Genomic DNA, 19231 nt, shown 5'->3' with positions numbered 1-19231 from the left:
TTGTCAAGCAGAAATGAACTTTATTTTTAGAACACACACACCTCACCACACAAGCTCTTCAGGAATTCCCTCAGAGCCCAACTGCCACCACCACCTTCCCACAAGCCTCTCAACCCCCCACACACTCCTCCTGCTCTTGAGGCCAATTGGCTGGGTCATGTGGGCGGGGCCAAAAAAGGTCCCCCAATGAGCAGCTCCGTGGTCTGAAAGAGCAGGGAAACAGCCCAATGAGCATCACCACAGAGGAGCCAATCAGCTGGCATCTAGAAGTTTGCTGGGGCCACTACGAGCCAATCATCAGCTGGCAGCTGGAAGCTTGCTGGAAGCTGCAAGTTTGTTGGGGCCCTTTCGGCTGTGGCTGTCAACAGTTCATCTCACATTCATATTTGTACATGAGCAGCTGAAATCTCTTTATCTAACAAATCTTATCTTTCCTATTTTAAATGGAAGCTGTGAGTTATTTTTCAATTATCTTATGTCATTTTAAAATAATTATCATTCCAGACTAATTAGAAAGATCACCAGAACTATATCCTCCTTCCCCATGGAAAATCTGAACCACCATTTTTTAGCCATTAGGACAGGACAAAGACGCTGTGCTGTGTGTTTCAAGAAATCCATGGTGTTGGCCATGTGAAGGGATTCTTGGAGGACATGATCGACATTCAACTCCTGCACAACCTGAAATGTTTCCGTGCCAGAAATGATGATGAGCAAACTCAACATCCAGATGCCACCTGCAGCCCAATTCCTCAGTTTCTCTTTAAATGATCTTCTACTGCCCACCCTTCCTATGAGGCCTCTTCAGTGCAAAAATTCTAAAAGAAAACCAGCCTCCCAAGATGCTCACATCCACAATATTCAAAAGGAATAGAACTCGCCTTAAGCTTTTTGACAAAAAATAAAATATAAACAAAAAAATTATAAAAATAAAATATTGTGGTGCCTACAAGGAAGAGACCTTGCTCTATGTGGGATGTGGGCTTCTGAGGATGTGGACGACTCCCCAGAATGCCATATTCCACTTAAGATCTTCCATAGTGGCCAAATTGCCAAGAAAATTGTTCCCTAGATAATTTCCTCACAGATATGTTAGTAAGTAAGAAGTAAAGAGTAGGAGAGAAGCCTGGGAAGAAAGAGATGGGCCTGGGTCACTTCCTGGGCAGTGAGTTCAAACAGCATCTGCAGATATTTGCTAAGAAACTTACAAAAAGGCTATCTTTAAGTTGGGACCTATATGACTCTGGTCCATGCCTTTCCAAGGAAGGAAAAAGGCATGATGGACATCTAGATTGGACAAAAGGCTTCATGGACACTGCATGATTATACATTGTGACTTTTTCTATTTCCGCTAATTAATTCAAGTACTGGCTTCTTTGTCTTGTAGGACTTCGAGAGAGCAAGCAGTTGTTGTTTGGTATCAGGGTTAACATAGACTTGGAAAATTCCATGCTGCATTTATTTCCATGTGATTCCCAATAACTCATATGCATTGCAAATAGGTGAGATTTCAAAATTACTGATGATATTTTATGAATTGGGTGAGTCAATTTCTCCATTGATTGATCCATTATACTTTTTAATTAAAAATTAACCATGCCTATAGAAAATCTGGCTTCCTCATCATTAATGGAAATTATACAGAATCAGCTTTTAACATTTTACCTAAATGGTGATTATTACCAGGACATTTAAAGTGAAGCACATTCCTAAGACACCTGAGATCAGGAAGGCTCTGACCAGGTGCAGGGAGTACCCTAGGTCCAGTCAGCTTTGGGAAAAAAATTAGGTTTGGTGACTGGGATTTCCAGCTGGTGGTGGCAACAAAAGGGAACTAGTGTCACTAAGGAACCCCAGTGTGACCCACAGCAGAGGAGGGGCCACCAAGCCAATGCCTCCTAGAGCACTGGGTCCATGCCCAGGCAGCCAGGGTCCTGAGGTGGCCGTGCACTTTCTCTAGCTGCCGCTTCTCCCCTGGGGACGTTTACTTTACATGGAACCAGAAAACCACACGGGGACTCCAGGATTTCTCCTCAAGGGACTTTCTGAGGAGCCAGAGATGCAGTCGGTTCTCTCTGGGCTGTTCCTGTCCTTGTACCTGGTGACCATCTTTGGGAACCTGCTCATCATCCTGGCCATCATCTCAGACCCCCACCTGCACACGCTCATGTACTTCCTCCTCTCCGACCTGTCCTTTTATGACCTCTGCTTCACCTCCACCACCATCCCCAAGATGCTAGGGAACATCCAGACACAGAGCAAGGCCATTACCTACGCAGGCTGCATCACCCAGATGTACTTCTTCACCATTTTTGGACTGCTGGACATGGGACTTCTTACTGTGATGGCCTATGATCACTTCGTGGCCATCTGCCGGCCCCTGCACTACACGGTCCTCACGAGCCCCAAGCTCTGTGCTCAGTTCTTCTCCTGAGCTGGCTCATCAGTGTGCTGGGAGCCCTTCCTGAGAGCGTGAGTGGACTGAGGCTCTCCTTCTGCACAGACGTGGGAATCCCACACTATTTCTGTGAATTCCCTGAGGTCCTCAAGCTCACCTGCTCACACCTTCATCAGTAGTGTCATATTGTACACAGTGACAGGCATCATGGGGCTTCTCCCTCTTGCTGGGATCATTTTCTCTTATTCTAACATTGTGGCTTCTGTCCTGCGGATCTCCACAGCAGGAGGGAAGTACAGGGCCTTTTCCACCTGTGGTTCTCACCTCTCAGTTGTCTCCCTGTTCTATGGAGCCTGCCTGGGGGTCTACCTCAGCTCCACAGGGACACGCACCTCCTGGACAGGGGTGTTGGCCTCCACCTGTACACCCTGGTCAGCCCCATGGTGACCTTACAGGTTTTCAGCTTCTTCCAGTTTTTGAACATGTTTATTGAGAAAAACCAGTTTGTCTGCGTACACGCTATCATTCCTTTTAAACACTTAAAGGAATTTAAAAATGCTTGTGGTACTTATGGCCCTAACTCGCCATTTTACAAAGAGTTCTTGACTTGGTTTGCCAAAAACCCCTTCCGCCCAATGACTGGGAGTCCATGGCCAGGGCTTGTCTGAATGGCGGGGACTTCTCCAGAGGTCTAACTGGACAGATTTTTATATGGAGCAATTTGAGAGAAACTGGAGACAGAATCTTGAGACCCCTTTGGAGATATTGATGGGAACGAGTGAATTCGCAGATTTAGAGAGGCAATTGAACTATGATTTGGAGGTTTATGATCAGAATAATTCACTTGCAAACAAGGCCTGGCAACCAATTTCTTCCCGGCATTAGTCTAATCTAGTTTGATTAAGATAAAACAGGACTCAGGAGAACCATTCTCCAACTTCGTAGCACGCTTGTACCAAGCAGCTCACAGGTCCATCAGGGACTCAGGTACCTGTGAGTTGGTTGGTAAGCAGCTAGCATTGGAGACCTCGGGTAAGGCCTGCCAGGACATCCTCCTGCCTCATAGGGAAAAGGGGACTCTCTCAGAATATTTGCCTTTGTGCAGATGTTGGCCCAACCCTTTTACACTCTCCATGGCTTTAAAGCATGTACTGCAGCCCCAACCCCAGGGACACCATTCTCATGGGTGTTGGTAAAGATGGTGCCCCCAGCACTTCTGTTCCAGGAGCTTAGGTCTTTAATGTACTGAATGGCAGGAATTTTGAATGACGCACAAACCATTACCTCCAATCCCTATGAATGGTGTGAACTTTGAATGGCCACCTCCAATCCCTGAAGTGGTGTGATCAGACTGCCCCAATTCACAGAGGGGAGCTGAGGTCAGTCACCCCACCAGTGACTTGCTGGGCCTAGCAGCCAAGGATTGATGGGGCCCTGGGTCTTCTGTCCCGACCTATTCAATCACCCAGCAGGAACCCAGGGTGGTCATCCGAGTGAATGGGCGTCCCATAAACTTTTTGGTAGACACTGGGGCCACATTCTCAGTTCTGAGAGAGTTTTGGAGAACTACCTATCCCTCTGAATCTCCGATTATTAGGGTAGGAGGTCAAACCATCATCCCACATAGAACTCCTCCCCTCACTTGCTCCGTCTCTGAGTTCTCCTTTTCACACTATTTTTAGGTGATGCCTCAATGCCCGGTCCCCTTGCTGGGAAGGGATATATTATCCATCCTGAAGGCCTCCAAAACCTTACCCTTATTGACCTCCCCTACTCATATCTTCGTCATGGCTTTACTCCTTGATGAAGAAGAGACTTTACCTCTTTGTGTCTGGTGTGGAGACCCCAATGACCACCAGAACACACATTTTCCCCTCCCTGTAAAATGGTAGATCCAATTGTATGGGACACTGAAATCCCGTTCTCGGCAAATTGCTCTCCTGGGGAAGTGCATCTTAAAGACCCTAACCACTTCCCAAACCAGGCCCAATACCCACCACCAATGGCCAGTCTTAAGGGCCTAAAGCCAATCATTCACAGCTTATTAAGAAAGGGGTTCCTCTATCCCACACACTCTCTATTCAATACCACATAATTAGGCAGTAAAAAAGCCTAATGGAGCATACCATTTGGTGCAGGACGAAAGGTTAATGAATTCTTCAACCAGACCATACATCCCCTGGTTCCAAACCCCTCTACTATCCTTTCCTCCATTCCTGCAAACTCCACCTGTTTTTCAGTTACTGATCTTCAAGATGCCTTCTTTTCGATTCCACTATCCGTCTCTTCCCAAGACATATTTGCCTTCACCTGGACTGACCCAGAAACTAGGCATTGCCCACAGTTAACCTGGACTGTCCTGCCCCAGGGGTTTCGAGACAGCCCACCTATATTTGGACACGACCTTGCTGGAGATCTTGAGGGTTTTTTTTCCCTCTATGCCCCACCTCATTCCTCCTACAATATGTTGATGACCTCTGTAGTCCACCATTAGAAACCTCAAAGTCTGACACAGCCACCCTCCTGAATTTTCTTACTCTCAGAGGATATAGGGTTTCTCCACAAAAGGTGAAGCTCTATTTCTGAGGTTGTTTACTTAGGGTTCCACATTTCCCCAGGCTCCACATTTCTATCACAACCTATAGAAAAGGTCACACTGCAGCTGAGCGCCATATGTCTTCCACAGTAACAGCCCTTTACTCTGAGTTGGGGTCGGGGGAGAGGTAAGTACAGACTGGTCAGTGGAAAGGACAAGATCCAGTGATTATGTGGGGCAGAGGTCATGCTTGTATTTTTCCAGAAGGTGCTTTTCATCCTATTTGGGTACCTGAAGGTGCCATCAGGCATGGAGGGACCTACGGAAACTGATGTTACGAGCCATACAAATGATTTGGCTCAGAATACTTCCAAGGCTCCTCATAATAAAACAAATTTTTTTTTGGTGTAAAGTCCATCTTTTTTCCTTTTTTTTTTTTTTGGTTGTTCAAAACATTACAAAGCTCTTGACAATATCATATTTTATACATTTGATTCAAGTGGGTTATGAACTCCCATTTTTACCCCGTATATAGATTGCAGAATCACATCAGTTACACATCCACGTTTTTACATAATGCCATACTAGTGACTGTTCTATTCTGCTACCTTTCCTATCCTCTACTATCCCCCTTCCCCTCCCCTCTCATCTTCTCTCTCTACCCCATCTGCTGTAATTCAATTCTCTCCCTTGTTTTTTTTCCCTTTCCCCTCACAACCTCTTATATGTAATTTTGTATAACAATGAGGGTCTCCTTCCATTTCCATGCAATTTCCCTTCTCTCTCCCTTTCCCTCCCACCTCTCGACCCTGTTTAATGTTAATCTTTTTCTCATGATCTTCCTCCCTGCTCTGTTCTTAGTTGCTCTCCTTATATCAAGGAAGACATTTGGCACTTGTTTTTTAGGGATTGGCTAACTTCATTTAGCATAATCTGCTCTAATGCCATCCATTTCCCTGCAAATGCCATGATTTTGTCATTTTTTAGTGCTGCGTAATACTACATTGTGTATAAATGCCACATTTTTTATCCATTCATCTATTGAAGGGCATCTGGGTTAGTTCCACAGTCTAGCTATTGTGAATTGTGCTGCTATGAACATCAATGTAGCAGTATCCCTATGGTACGCTCTTTTAAGGTCTTCAGGGAATAATCTGAGAAGGGCAATAGCAGGGTCAAATGGTGGTTCCATTCCCAGCTTTCCCAGGAATCTCCATACTGCTTTCCAAATTGGCTGCACCAATTTGCAGTTCCACCAGCAGTGTACAAGTGTACCCTTTTCCCCACATCCTCGCCAGCACTTGTTTTGTTTGACTTCATGGTGGCTGCCAATCTTACTGGAGTGAGATGGTATCTTAGGGTGATTTTGATTTGCATTTCTCTGACTGCTAGAGATGGTGAGCATAAAATAAATATTGATGAAAGGATTGAGACTAAGCTAAATGCCTTAGAGGCAACTATCATGAATATAGGTAATGAACTTTCAGCTTTGAAGTTCAAGGAAAGACTTAAATGTCACGCTAGCTGTGAGTATGTGTGTGTTACTGCGGCCAAATACAATGCTTCCCAATGGGATTTGGAGAAGGTTAAAAACCATTTTTTGGGTCTTTGGCAAAATAATAATAAAAACTTGGATCTTTTGGAGCTCCATCATCATATTCAAGATATACAGGAAAGTAAGATTGATTTTAGGATCCTACTTCCTTAGCTAATCAAAAATGAAAAGAATTAAATGGCTTTAACCCTAGAAACATTCTTACACTCTGCGTGGTATATTCTTGTATTGTTCTCTTGCTGTTAATTCTCTTTTGTATTGTAATTGTACGGTGGCCAGGCTTCAAATAAGGATTCAGGGACTCCAAAAAGTGATCCATCACCTGCTTTTTTTAAGTAAAAAAGGGGAAATATGTGGGAGGCCATCACAGCATATGACCAGCATTTTTATTTCCTGACTGGTGAGGCTCTGTGGGTCACTTCCCATGATCTGGCCACATCAAAGTGGACCTAGACCAAGGCCCTAATCTTGAAAGTCGTAAAAACATCACCAAATGTGTGTTTGTGCATGGGCATGCCTTTCTACATCCCCAGGGATCAAGTTACCTTACCTGTCCTTCTAACCCGCCTCTCTTGATCTTTATTGGATGGAAGTTTCTAAGAGAGTCTCCCAAATAGAGGACCACTCCTGAACCTGCTCTCTGTCTCTCTCGCCAGCCTCTTGTGACATTCTTTCCTGTCCCATTTAGGGAGGTAAAGTCAAGGGGTAGAGGAGCCTTCCCGGGACTTGAAATTAAAGGTAAATTGTGTGTCTGTGGTTTATTTGATACCTTAGGAAATTCACTCCAGCGACCCTTAGTTTAGCTGCCCAGGCTGGTCGGGGTGGCAGCCCCATTTTTAAAATTACTCTTCCTTCCTTTAGATCAGAATTTCGGATCACAAGAACTGTTTGAGCTCAGGAGGTGATAGACATGGACCCCTATATGGGGAGCCCCTCTGGATGCCTTGCACCTTCCATCCTGGAGTGACAGGCTCTGACCCATCACTACATTTCCTGGTGATTGGGCATTGTCCCAGTTCAGGAAGTTGAGGGCCTGTCTTCAGATGTAGGTGACGCCCCTTGGGCTGAATCACACTCACCTGTCCCTTGTAACCCTGCCCCTTCTGGCCTTTTGGGATAGAACTTTCTAAGAACAAGGGTCCCACCAATACAATCCCACTTCTGAACGTTCTCTCTCTCTCTCTCTCTCTCTCTCTCTCTCTCTCTCTCTCTCTCTCTCTCTCTCTCTCTCTCGACTTCCTCTTGCTCTCCCATTTGGGGAATCTGAGGCCGAGAGCGGAGGAAATGTGGGCGTGATGACTAATTATAAAATTTGTAACCAGTTCTCTGTGGTGCAGAATAGGAGAGTAAAACAGTTTATATTTCTGATAACAACAAAAATTTATTAATTAGGGGCTGGCATTGTGGCTCAGTGATAGAGCACTTGCCTAGCAAGTATGAGGCACTGGTTCAAGCCCTGCACCACATAAAAAAAAAACTAAATAAAAAAAATAAAGGTATTGTGTCCAACTAGAATTAAAAATATCTTTTTTAAAAAAGGGGTATGAATGATATTTCATGGATTTGAACCAGGAATAGTGAGCAGCAACAGAGAAATAATTTGGTGTCCAACAAACATCAGTTTTGTACATTTTCCCAAGAGTGGAACATCCTAAAATAGCATTAAAGAGTCTGAAAACCCTTACTGTGCCAACTTGGAGCCATCATGAGTGGATCAGAGACGATGTCCATGAGTCTAACACAGCACAGGGTGGTGGACCAAGGCTCTGAGCTTCCAACCTGGGTCCTGGGAGCACATCCCCTCGACCACTACTCCCTGTCTCCCAGGAGCAGCTCAATGCTGGCTCACATTCTGTGCCAGGAAACCCTTGTGACATCACAGTGACCTGGGCCAATGAGGAACAAGGTGATGGGCACAATGGCGGCTATCTCTGGAGCATCTGATCTGGGAAGGTCATTTCTCGTGAGCTTAACATACGCTTAGTTCACAGGGAAACGGCTTGAAGAAGGGGAAACGATTCAGTTTGTAAATAAGGAGCCAAGGTCAGTAAATTGGACTTTGTGTCATGAGGAAAACATTCAGGAGGCAAATATCAAATTGTTTAGGCAGAAGCTGAGCTCAACAGGGCCCACATCTGACCACCTAAATTCAGAACTGAGGTAGTGGAGAAGTTCACGGTGGAGAAGGCATCAAAACACCTGTATCTAACTCTGACACTAGACCCCAGCCTCAGTGCACAATAATGGAACCACCATGTGAACCCAAAGTCCCACCACTGGAAATGGTCATCCAAAGGAAATGAAGGTGACATCTCAGAGACTACTGGAACCCCTTATCAATGCAGAATTCACCAGAGTGGGTAGATATGGAATCCACTTAGGTGTCTATCCATGGATGAATGGATAAAGAGAACGCCATATATACTCAGGGGAGTATGATTCAACCATAAAAATGGAAGAACTTCTGTCAATTGTGACAATAAAGATAAAAATGGAAGTCCCTGTCGAAGTGAAAGTGAGTCAGGAAGACAAATGCTGCATGATCTCTCTCACATGTAGAATCATAAAATGTTAATTCATAGACATAAAAAGAGTAAAATGGTGTTCACCGGGGACTGATGTGGTTTGTGGAGTTGTGGGGAGAGATGTTGGGCAAAGGATCTGAGGTTCAGCTAGACAGGAGGAAGAGGTCAGGAGACCCACAACCTGGTGACCATAGTTAGCAACGGAATCTTTAACAGTGGAGAGTGGATATCGAGTGTCTCACCACAGAAATAATAACACAGGAAGTGATGCGCAGGATGATGAGCTGGAGCAGTCACTCCACAGTGCATGTGTTCTTGAAAACATTCTGTTATAGGCCATTATCACAATTTTACTGTGTAGTATCAAAAAAAACAAGAAAGTCCACCAGCCAGGACTGGCAGACTCAATGCAACTGGGAGCTCTTACAAAACCACAACCTCTAGCCACACCAACCTGCCCCGTCACAACCTGCATTTCAACCAGATCCCCAAGTGATTCATCTTCTCACTGAAGTTGAAAAGATTCTGGTCTGGAAAAGTTTTTTTTCTCAAACTCTCCACTCTCAACCTGCTAGGCCCAGTGCAAATCCCAAGTTGTAACAACCCCAACTTCCTCAGCCATTGCCACCCGTCTCCAGGAGCCCTCATCCTGCCTGGTGGAAGACCAGTGCCCTGGAGCAGGAGAATTGGGAGGGCCAGGAGGAAAGCTCATGACACTCAGTTCATCATTGGAGCAAGTCCTGCAGGAAACATTCAGCAAGAACAGAAGCTGACAACATCCACCCACCCAGCCTAGAGCTGAGAGCTGAGTGCTGACTCACTCATCTGCCACTGGTTTAACATGTTAAAAAGAGAAGCGACTCTCAGACTCTGTAGTGCTTAGATCATTGCTGACAACATATATGGGAACAGAGTCCCATTGGACAAGACTGGGAAAGTGTATGAAGTATTTTCCTTAAAATGAGAACATATCCAGGGAGCTCCCCATAGAAGGTTGGGCAAAATGAGTCTCAGGGGTGGGGGATTGTGCAGTGAGATGAGGGCATTTCTTCCTTTAATTTCAGCCTGGAGTGTATTCAAGCCGTTTCCATATTCATTACAAAAGTGAGACTAATGGGCTGCTCACAAATACTGCCTTGCCACCATCCATCAGGGGACACACTTCTCACAGCATCCTCTCATGCTGAGTGTTCATGAAATAAGTTTTGTATGATGGGTTAAAGTAGAAAATCGAAGGGCTTTATTTGCAATTCTTTTCTACTGTACAGGCTGAACACAATTTTTAGATTTTTAGCCTTTTTCTCTCTTTGGGATTGCAAATTCTTTGCTTTTATGGGAAGAGGTATCTTTATATTCTGAGTTCAAAGATAGAATTGGAAGTGATTTTCACTAAGGTCCTGTTTGCCATGTAGTTCTTTATATATGTTTTGACAGTTTGAGGGGGAACTTGTGAGCATATGAATTTTATGTGGCCAAACCTATGAGTGGGTCCCCTTGCTGACCCCTCTCCATTGCTTTTTATATTTAAAGTTCTGCATGATCCATGGTGATCAAGTCCCTCTTACACCATTTTGCATCTTATTTCTCATTTGTTTTTCTGAACTATTGCCTTTTGGCCTTTGGGTTGGTTCTGTTTTCATGAGCAGCAATCACCCTCTGCCCTTTTATAGAATGTACTCTATTGCATTCAAGTGAACATCTCCCATACATACACAGGAGTTTCATACACAGGAGTTTCATTACATCTGCAGAGATTTCCTCTCTGCACAGTTGGAATAGGCACCTGGCCTCATGGGCTTCCTGCTGGCAATAGGTGGGAAGATGCAGGTGACACTCCTGGCCCATGTGCGTGGTGGGATCTCATGAAGGGAGCGGAGGTGATGCTCTAACCTTGGTTTTTACTCACTCCATCACTTCTGCTGCTATGTCCAATGTCTTAACACATTTATACACACTTATGTTTCTACAGGATGAAATTGTACCTTTGGACACCACTTCTTTCACTGCTCCTAAAAAAGTATGTCTTTATAATCTTATATCCAGGTCTTTTTCAATCTGAAATTACTCATGATGACAGAATTAAATGATTGTTGTTTTGTTCTATTGATCGAAATTTTATTTTAGATTTTCAATTGATTTTGTTTCAAGAAATTATTTTGAAACCATGTGTTGCTCTGTGTAGAAAACCAAATTTATTTAATTTTTCTCTCTATCAATTCCACCTTTGAAAACACAAAATGAACAGAACAGGGAGAATCTCTTCTTGTTTGAACATTCCATTATAATAGAAAATGTAGGATACACAAAAATAAATGCATGTATGTTATGATGTCTCCAGGGATAAATCCTTTGTAGGAAGATGACAGAATGTCAAAAGAGATGCAAGATTTTATGAAGATCAGACTAGATCAAGGGCACTTCAGCTCATATATTCCAAATTGAGAATGATCCTTTTAACACACCATTGAACTCATTTTGCAATTCTTTTGTTGCAGATTCTATGCCTCGGTGTTCATCAAGGATATTGATTGGGCTATAATGCTTCTTCTCCTCTATGGTGCTGGTCTGCTAAACTGGAGATCTTGATAATACAGACTCTAAACTAACAGGGAGAAATGAGGAGGGATCCACTCTGGTCTCCTTTGACATCAGAACAATGCGTGATTATGCATCCATGCGATACCTCAAGTTGTCAGACTCATAGATACACAGAATAGAACAGTGGTGTCAGGGCCTGGAGTGGGGGACATTTGGGCTGTGTGTCCATGGGTGTAAAGTTGTACATGGGATTAATTTCCAGACACCTGCTGTGCAGCATACAACCAGCACAATGATTGTAATGATATAATATCATGCAGGTGAAAATTCACTGTTCAGGTAGACCTTACAGTAAGAGGTCTTGTCAAAGAAAAATCCATAAAACAAGAAACACGAGATCCAGGGATGTCATTGAGGAGATGGGCACATCTATGACACTGAAGTGGTAAAGGGACAGCCAGGGTCACATGTGTCTGAATTTATGCTCATCCACAAAAGTTTTGTGCAGCTCCTCAGGGGTCAGCCACCTCAGTGAAGCTGCCTCCAGCAACACTCACAAGAGCGCAGGGGAACAAAGGCCCTCCTGAGGATCTCAGCATCTCCACAGCAGCCAGGAGCAGCTGCCTCCTCAGCATTCGCAGACGGGGCCCCCTGTGCACCCACCAGCTCACGCTTGCTGCCCCCGGGGCTCCTTTGAAACATGGATGTGCCAGGCCAGCACCATCCTCAGGACCCTGCACTGTCGCCTCCCACCAGGCCCAGGCCTATGCAGACCACCTGAGGGTACCCTCCTCTCCTGCAGGCCTCTGCTCAAGGCTCACCTTTCACCTCTCTTACTGGACCCCCATAGGACCAGCACCTCCATCATCTTCCCTTCTGACCTCTCCGAGTTTGATTGCACTTGATCACAGAGCTCAAAGCCTCAGAGGAAAAAAAATTACGATATTTTCAACTGAGAGAAATTGTTAGACCAAGGGTGAAATGGATATTCTTATATGGTAGACATTAGAGTCAATTTATGCAGACACTTTATTTAGCAACTTGGTACCAGTTATGATAATTTAAGTGGTGCATACCTAAGGCCCAGCAAGCATGCTTCTTTTAATCTACATCTCATTGAAAAATCCCCATAGTTTCTCAGGACCATTCACTCAAAGGAACTCTGGCCTTGGGGTTGGCCCTTTTGCACATCACTGGGGTCCAGCAGGAGGATCACAACTTTGAGGGCTGCCTGGGCAAACTAGCAAAATCTGTCTCCATCTGGGGATAAGATGGCGGCGAATGGAGTGTGACACCCCCGTGTACCACGTCACTGCACAGGTGATTAGCGAATTTAGAATGGCCGGAAGCTATCTAGTTAGGAATGTCCAGCAAAATTGGGGTGCCCTGCAACCTAGAGGAAGAATTTCAACACCCGAGGATCAGTGATCGCGGCTCAAGTGCGAGTGAACCGTGCACTTGGCCCGCCCCAATGCCAGAACCTGTGCGCCCATGTGCCAGCAACGCAGAGAAACGGTGCTATGGTTTCTGTGGGGTCCTGCCAACTGTGCCCTCACAGTGCTCCAGGCTGAGTTCTGGTATTGAGACAGGGAGAGAAACGGTCCAGATCTGCCCTCCACACTGGACACCCCATCGAGGAAGCCAGCAGCCACCATATTGGGGAGCTGTCATCACCATTGCCAGCTTCCACCAGATCACACCCCATCGCAGCAAGTTCAGCGGTAGAACAGGTTGTGACACTCAGCCCCTCTCCCATACATCGGGGAAATCGCATAAAATCTGTCACTGGCTTTCCGTGGGCGTGAATATCAGAGGCTGGGGAAGGTTAAAGACACCTGACCTCCAACTCCCCCTCCCACCAGAGGCAAAAAGGAAACCCGTCTCACCAGCTCTCGAGGGAGTGGCTATCAGAGGGAATAGGGGGCCGGTTCCCAATTCCCGCACTCCACATCCAGGAAACTGCAGGCCCAGGGAGTAGCTTGAACTGTGGAGAGGTACCACACTGGGGAAGGCCTGGCTGGCAGGAGAAGCGAGGAGACTAGAGGCCAGGAACAGCCCTAAGTGAACAGGATTGGAGAGACACCAGGTGGGAGAGGGGGAAGCCACCTCTTATGGATTGTTTCCTACAGCCCGAGGGCAAAGTCTTGGTCCAGAAAGCACAGCTCCACCTACTGGAAGCGAAGAAATTAGAAGCCTAACAGTGAGGTTTTTTATTGTAATTTTTATTTTACTTTATTTTAGTATTATCTTTATCATTTTTTCTTTTTTCTTTTCTATTTTTTTCTCTTTCTTTCTTCTCTCCCTCTCTCTTTCCTGATTTTCTGTCTTACCTTTTCCCTATCTTTCCTCCCAAGCATGACCACTCCAATTACGTGTAATTTACTAAATGCAAATAGATGAATGTTACGAGATGGTCTATAGTCTGCCTAAGCCCTTAACTATCCCCTAGTACTCCTGTCTATTCTCTTGGTAATATCTGCCTGCATTTGAACAATCCCCCAAGCTAATATATACTAACCTCCATACCATCAAATCTCCCGAACTTAATATAAAATCCTAAGTTCAAACCTCAGTTCTCCATATGCCATCCAAATCTGTAGGCCTTTAATGAAACTAATGAACTTACTTTAAATCATAATTAAATCCAACATCTCTAAACATTTTCTCCCAACACAAAGGAGAGATATTGGAGCTATACAAAACCAAAACAAATTTATAGAAGAAAATAATAGCACAGCAGTCAAACAGAGCTGGAAAGAAACATGAGCACCATGAAAAAAGGAAGAAAAGATACACAAACAATGCAAGCCAGCTTAAATTTACAGGAGATGCTAGATGCATCAGAAAAAATGGTCAAATAAAGAACTCAAGGCCTACCTGACTCAGATGGAATGGAATCTTAAAGAGATCATTAGACAGCAAATGCAAACAATGAAAGAACACCTCAACAATGAATTACACAAACAAATTCAAAAAGCAAATGAACAACTCTACAGGGATATAGAGGTTATAAAAAAAAAAACAGAAATCGTAGAAATGAAGGAAAGTATAAACCAAATTAAAAATCAAATTAAAGTATCACCAATAGAGTAGACCAAGTAGACGTCAGAATATCAGACAACAAAGACAAAATATATCATCTCAAAAAGAGTCTAGTCAACTCAGGAAGGTTGGTAAGAAATCATGAGCAAAACATCCAAGAAGTAGGGGATATAAAAAAAAAACAAATTTAAAAGTCATTGGGATAGAGGAAGATATAGAGGTCCAAACCAAAGAATGAGGAATCTGTTAAATGAACTAATTTTAGAAAACATTCCAGACAGGAAAAATGAAACGGATTTACAAATCCTAGAGGCCTACAGGACACCAAACATACAGAATCATGATAGATCAACTCCAAGACACATTGTTATGAAGATATCCAACACACAGAATGAGGAGAAAATATAAAAGCTACAAGAGAAAGGAGGCAGATTATATTTAGGGGTAAACCAATTAGGTTAATGGCAGATTTCTCATCACAGACACTGAAAGCAAGAAGATCCTGGAACAACATATTTCAAACGCTGAAAGATAATGGGTGCCAACCAAGAAGTTTGTCTCCAGCAAAACTAAGCTTCAGGTTTGACAATGAAATAAAAATCTTCGATGATAAACAAAAGTTAAAAGAATTCGCAGCCAGAAAACCAGCACTGCAAAGTATTTGGGGCAAAACACTACACGAAGAGGAAATGAAAAACAACAACAAAAAACAACAGTGGGAAGTACCTCAGTAAAGTGATGGGGGATGAAAAACTAATCAAAGAGGGAAAAAACAAACCAAATTTTAAAAATAATTAAATAAACAAACAAACATGACTGGAAGTACAAACCCTATTCAATAGACACCCTAAATGTTAATGGCTTAAACCCACCAATTAAACAACATAGGCTAGCAACCTGGATTAAAAAAGCAGACCCAACAATATGCTGCCTTCAGGAGACTCATCTGATAGGAAAAGACACACACAGGCTGACGGTGAAAAACTGGGAAAAATCATACCTTGCACATGGACCTTGGAAGCAAGCAAGGGTGGCTATACTCATATAAAATAAAATCGACTATAAGCCTAAGTTAATCAAAAGGGATAAAGAAGAACACTATATACTGTTAAAGGGAACCATTCACCAACAAGACATAACAATTATCAGTTTATATGCCCCAAACCATGGTGCTGCTACGTTCATAAAACAAACTCTCCTCAAGTTCAAGGGACAAATTGACCACAACACAATAATTACGGGTGACTTCAATACACCTCTCTCACCACTGGACAGATCTTCCAAACAAAAGTTGAATAAAGAAACTATAGAACTCAATAACACAATTAATAACCTACACTTAACTGACATATATAGGGTATATCAACCATCAGCAAGCAGATATACTTTTTTCTCAGTAGCAATGGATCCTTCTCAAAAATAGACCATATATTATGCCATAGGGCAAATCTAAGCAATTATAAAGGAGTAGAGATAATACCATGCATCTTATCTGATCATAATGGAATGAAACTGGAAATCAACAATAAAAGAAGAAGGGAAAAACCCTACATCACTTGGAGAATGAACAATATATTACTGAACAATCAATGGGTTACAGAAGACATCAAGGAGGAAATTTAAAAATTCATTGAGATAAATGAAAACACAGACACAACATATCGGAATCTATGGGACACAATGAAAGCTGTTCTAAGAGGAAAATTCATTCCTTGGAGCTCATTCCTCAAAAAAAGGAAAAACCAACAAATAAATGATCTCACACTTCATCTCAAAGCTCTTGAAAGAGAAGAGCAAAACAACAGCAAATGCAGTAGAAGGCAAGAAATAATTAAAATCAGAGCTGAAATCAATGAAATTGAAATAAGAGAAACAATTGAAAAAATTGACAAAACTAAAAGTTGGTTCTTCGAAAAAATAAATAAGATCGACAGACCCTTAGCTATGCTAAGGAAGAGAAGAAGAGAAAGGAACTCCAATTACTAGCAACAGGATGAAAAAGGCAACATCACAACAGACACTACAGAAATACAGAAGACAATTAGAAATTATTTCAAAACTTTATACGCCAATAAAATAGAAGATAGTGAAGGCATCGATAAATTTCTTAAGTCATATGATCTACCCAGATTGAGTCAAGAGGATATATACAACTTAAACAGACCAATGTCAATTGAGGAAATAGAAGAAGCCATCAAAAGACTACCAAACAAGAAAAGCCCAGGACCGGATGGGTTTTACAAAACCTTTAAAGAAGAACTAATACCAATACTTCTCAAGCTGTTTCACGAAATAGAAAAAGAGGAGTAATTCCAAATTCATTCTATGAGGCCAACATCACCCTGATTCCTAAACCAGACAAAGACACCTCAAAGAAAGAAAACTACAGACCAATATCTCTAATGAACCTAGATGCAAAAATCCTCAATAAAATTCTGGCAAATCAGATTCAAAAATATATCAAAAAAATATTGTGCACCATGTTCAAGTAGGATTTATCCCTGGGATGTAAGGCTGGTTCAATATACGGAAATCAATAAATGTAATCCACCACATCAATAGACTTAAAGATAAAAACCATAAGATCATCTCGATAGATGCAGAAAAAGCTTTCTACAAAATACAACATCCCTTTATGTTCAAAATATTAGAAAAACTAGGGATAACAGGAACTTACCTCAACACTGTAAAAGCTATTTATGCTAAGCCTCAGTCTAGCATCATTCTAAATAGAGAAAAATTGAAGGCATTCCCTCTAAAATCTGGAACAAGACAGGGATGCCCTCTCTCACCACTTCTATTCAACATAGTTCTTGAAACCCTTTGAGTTAACCTTTGAGTTAACAAAAGTTAACTCAAAATGGATCAAGGAGCTAGGATTCACAGCACAGACTCTGCATCTAATAGAAGAAAAAGTTGGCCCTAATCTCCATCTCGTGGGGTCAGGCTCCAAATTCCTTAATAGGACACCTTTAGCATAAGAGTAAAAATCAAGAATCAACAAATGGGATGTATTCAAACTAAAAAGTTTTTTCTCAGCAAGAGAAATAATAAGTGAGGTAAATAGGGAGCCTATATCCTGGGAACAAATTGTTACTCCTCACACTTCAGACAGAGCCCTAATCTCCAGAGTATACAAAGAACTCAAAAAGTTAAACAACAAAAAAACAAATAACCCAATCAACAAATGGGCAAAGGACCTGAACAGACACTTCACAGAGGAGGACATACAATCAATCAACAAGTACACAAAAAAATGCTCACCATCTCTAGCAGTCAGAGAAATGCAAATTAAAACCACTCGAAGACACCATCTCACTCCAATAAAAATGGCAGTCATTATGAAGTCAAACAATAACAAGTGCTGGTGAGGGTGTTGGGAAAAAGGTACACTTGTACATTGCTGGTGGGACTGCAAACTGGTGCAGCCAATTTGGAGGGCAGTATGGAGATTCCTTGGAAAGCTTGGAATGGAACCACCATTTGACCCAGCTATTCCCCTTCTCAGACTATACCTGAAAGACCTAAAAAGAGCATGCTACAGGGACACAGCTACATCAATGTTCATAGCAGCACAATTCACAATAGCTAGACTGTGGAATCAATCCCGATGCCCTTCAACACATGAATGGATTTTAAAAATGTGGCATTTATACACAATGGAATATTATTCAGCATTTAAAAATAACAAAATCATGGCATTTGCAGGGAAATGGATGGCACTAGAGCAAATTATGCTAAGCGAACTTAGCCAATCCCTAAAAAACAAATGCCAAATGTCTTCTCTGATATAAGGGAGGTGACTCAAAACAGAGTAGGAAGGAAGAGCATGAGAAGAAGATTACCACGAAACAAGGAAAAGATGAGAGAGGGAAAGGGAGGGAGAAGGGGAATTGCACGAAAGATGGAAGGAGACCCTCATGGGTACACAAAATACATATACGATGGTGTGAAGGGAAGAAAAAAGAGAGAGCAAGAGAGAGAGAGAGAGAGAGAGAGAAGTGTCACAGTAGAATGGGTAGAGAATAGAGATGGGAGGGGAGGGGAGGGGAGGAGGGAAAGGGAGGGCAGCAGAATACAGCTGACACTAGGATTGCTGTATGTATCACATGGATGTAAAACCAATGTGATCCTGCAATCTGTACACATGGAAAAATGAGAATTTATACCCTGTTTGAATCAAATGTATGATGTGTCAAGATCATTGTATTGTCTTGAGCAACTAATAAAAAAATCCCATGTTAACAGAAAGTATTAGGTTTGAGGCAGTATATCTACAAGAGTGAAAAATTTCAAAACATACAAGCAACCATCAATAAAGACTAGCAAAATAAATAGGGTATGTCAGTATAAATTTTAAAAAGAAGACACACCTGTCTGTAGTACAGCTCGTATGCTGCTATTTTAAAAACCTCCAATGCACAAAGTTGAATGGGAAAGGCAAGTCAAAATACAATGCATATGGTTTTTTCAAGTTAATACTTCTAGTATAATATTGTATTTTTTAAAGCTGCAAAGTGAGGAGCCTGAGTTTAGGAGCCGTGATTTAAAAATATAACAGCCCCATTAGTAATGAGAATCTTTTTCGATAGATTTTTTTAATATTATTTGTTACAAGCATCAGCTTAGGACTTATG

At 42.6% G+C, this 19231-nt stretch overlaps 1 pseudogene; it reads left to right on the top strand.

Annotated features, from left to right (window-relative positions):
• The first annotated feature begins 1993 nt into the window (after positions 1 to 1993).
• Positions 1994 to 8433, top strand: LOC101966172 (olfactory receptor 7A17-like; annotated as a pseudogene).
• The last annotated feature ends 10798 nt before the right edge of the window (positions 8434 to 19231 follow it).

This window comes from Ictidomys tridecemlineatus, chromosome 2, assembly GCF_052094955.1.
Source record: "Ictidomys tridecemlineatus isolate mIctTri1 chromosome 2, mIctTri1.hap1, whole genome shotgun sequence".
Taxonomy (NCBI): Eukaryota; Metazoa; Chordata; class Mammalia; order Rodentia; family Sciuridae; genus Ictidomys; species Ictidomys tridecemlineatus.
The sequence above is the reverse complement of the archived record's forward strand: the minus strand, read 5'-3'. Positions and strand labels throughout refer to the sequence as shown.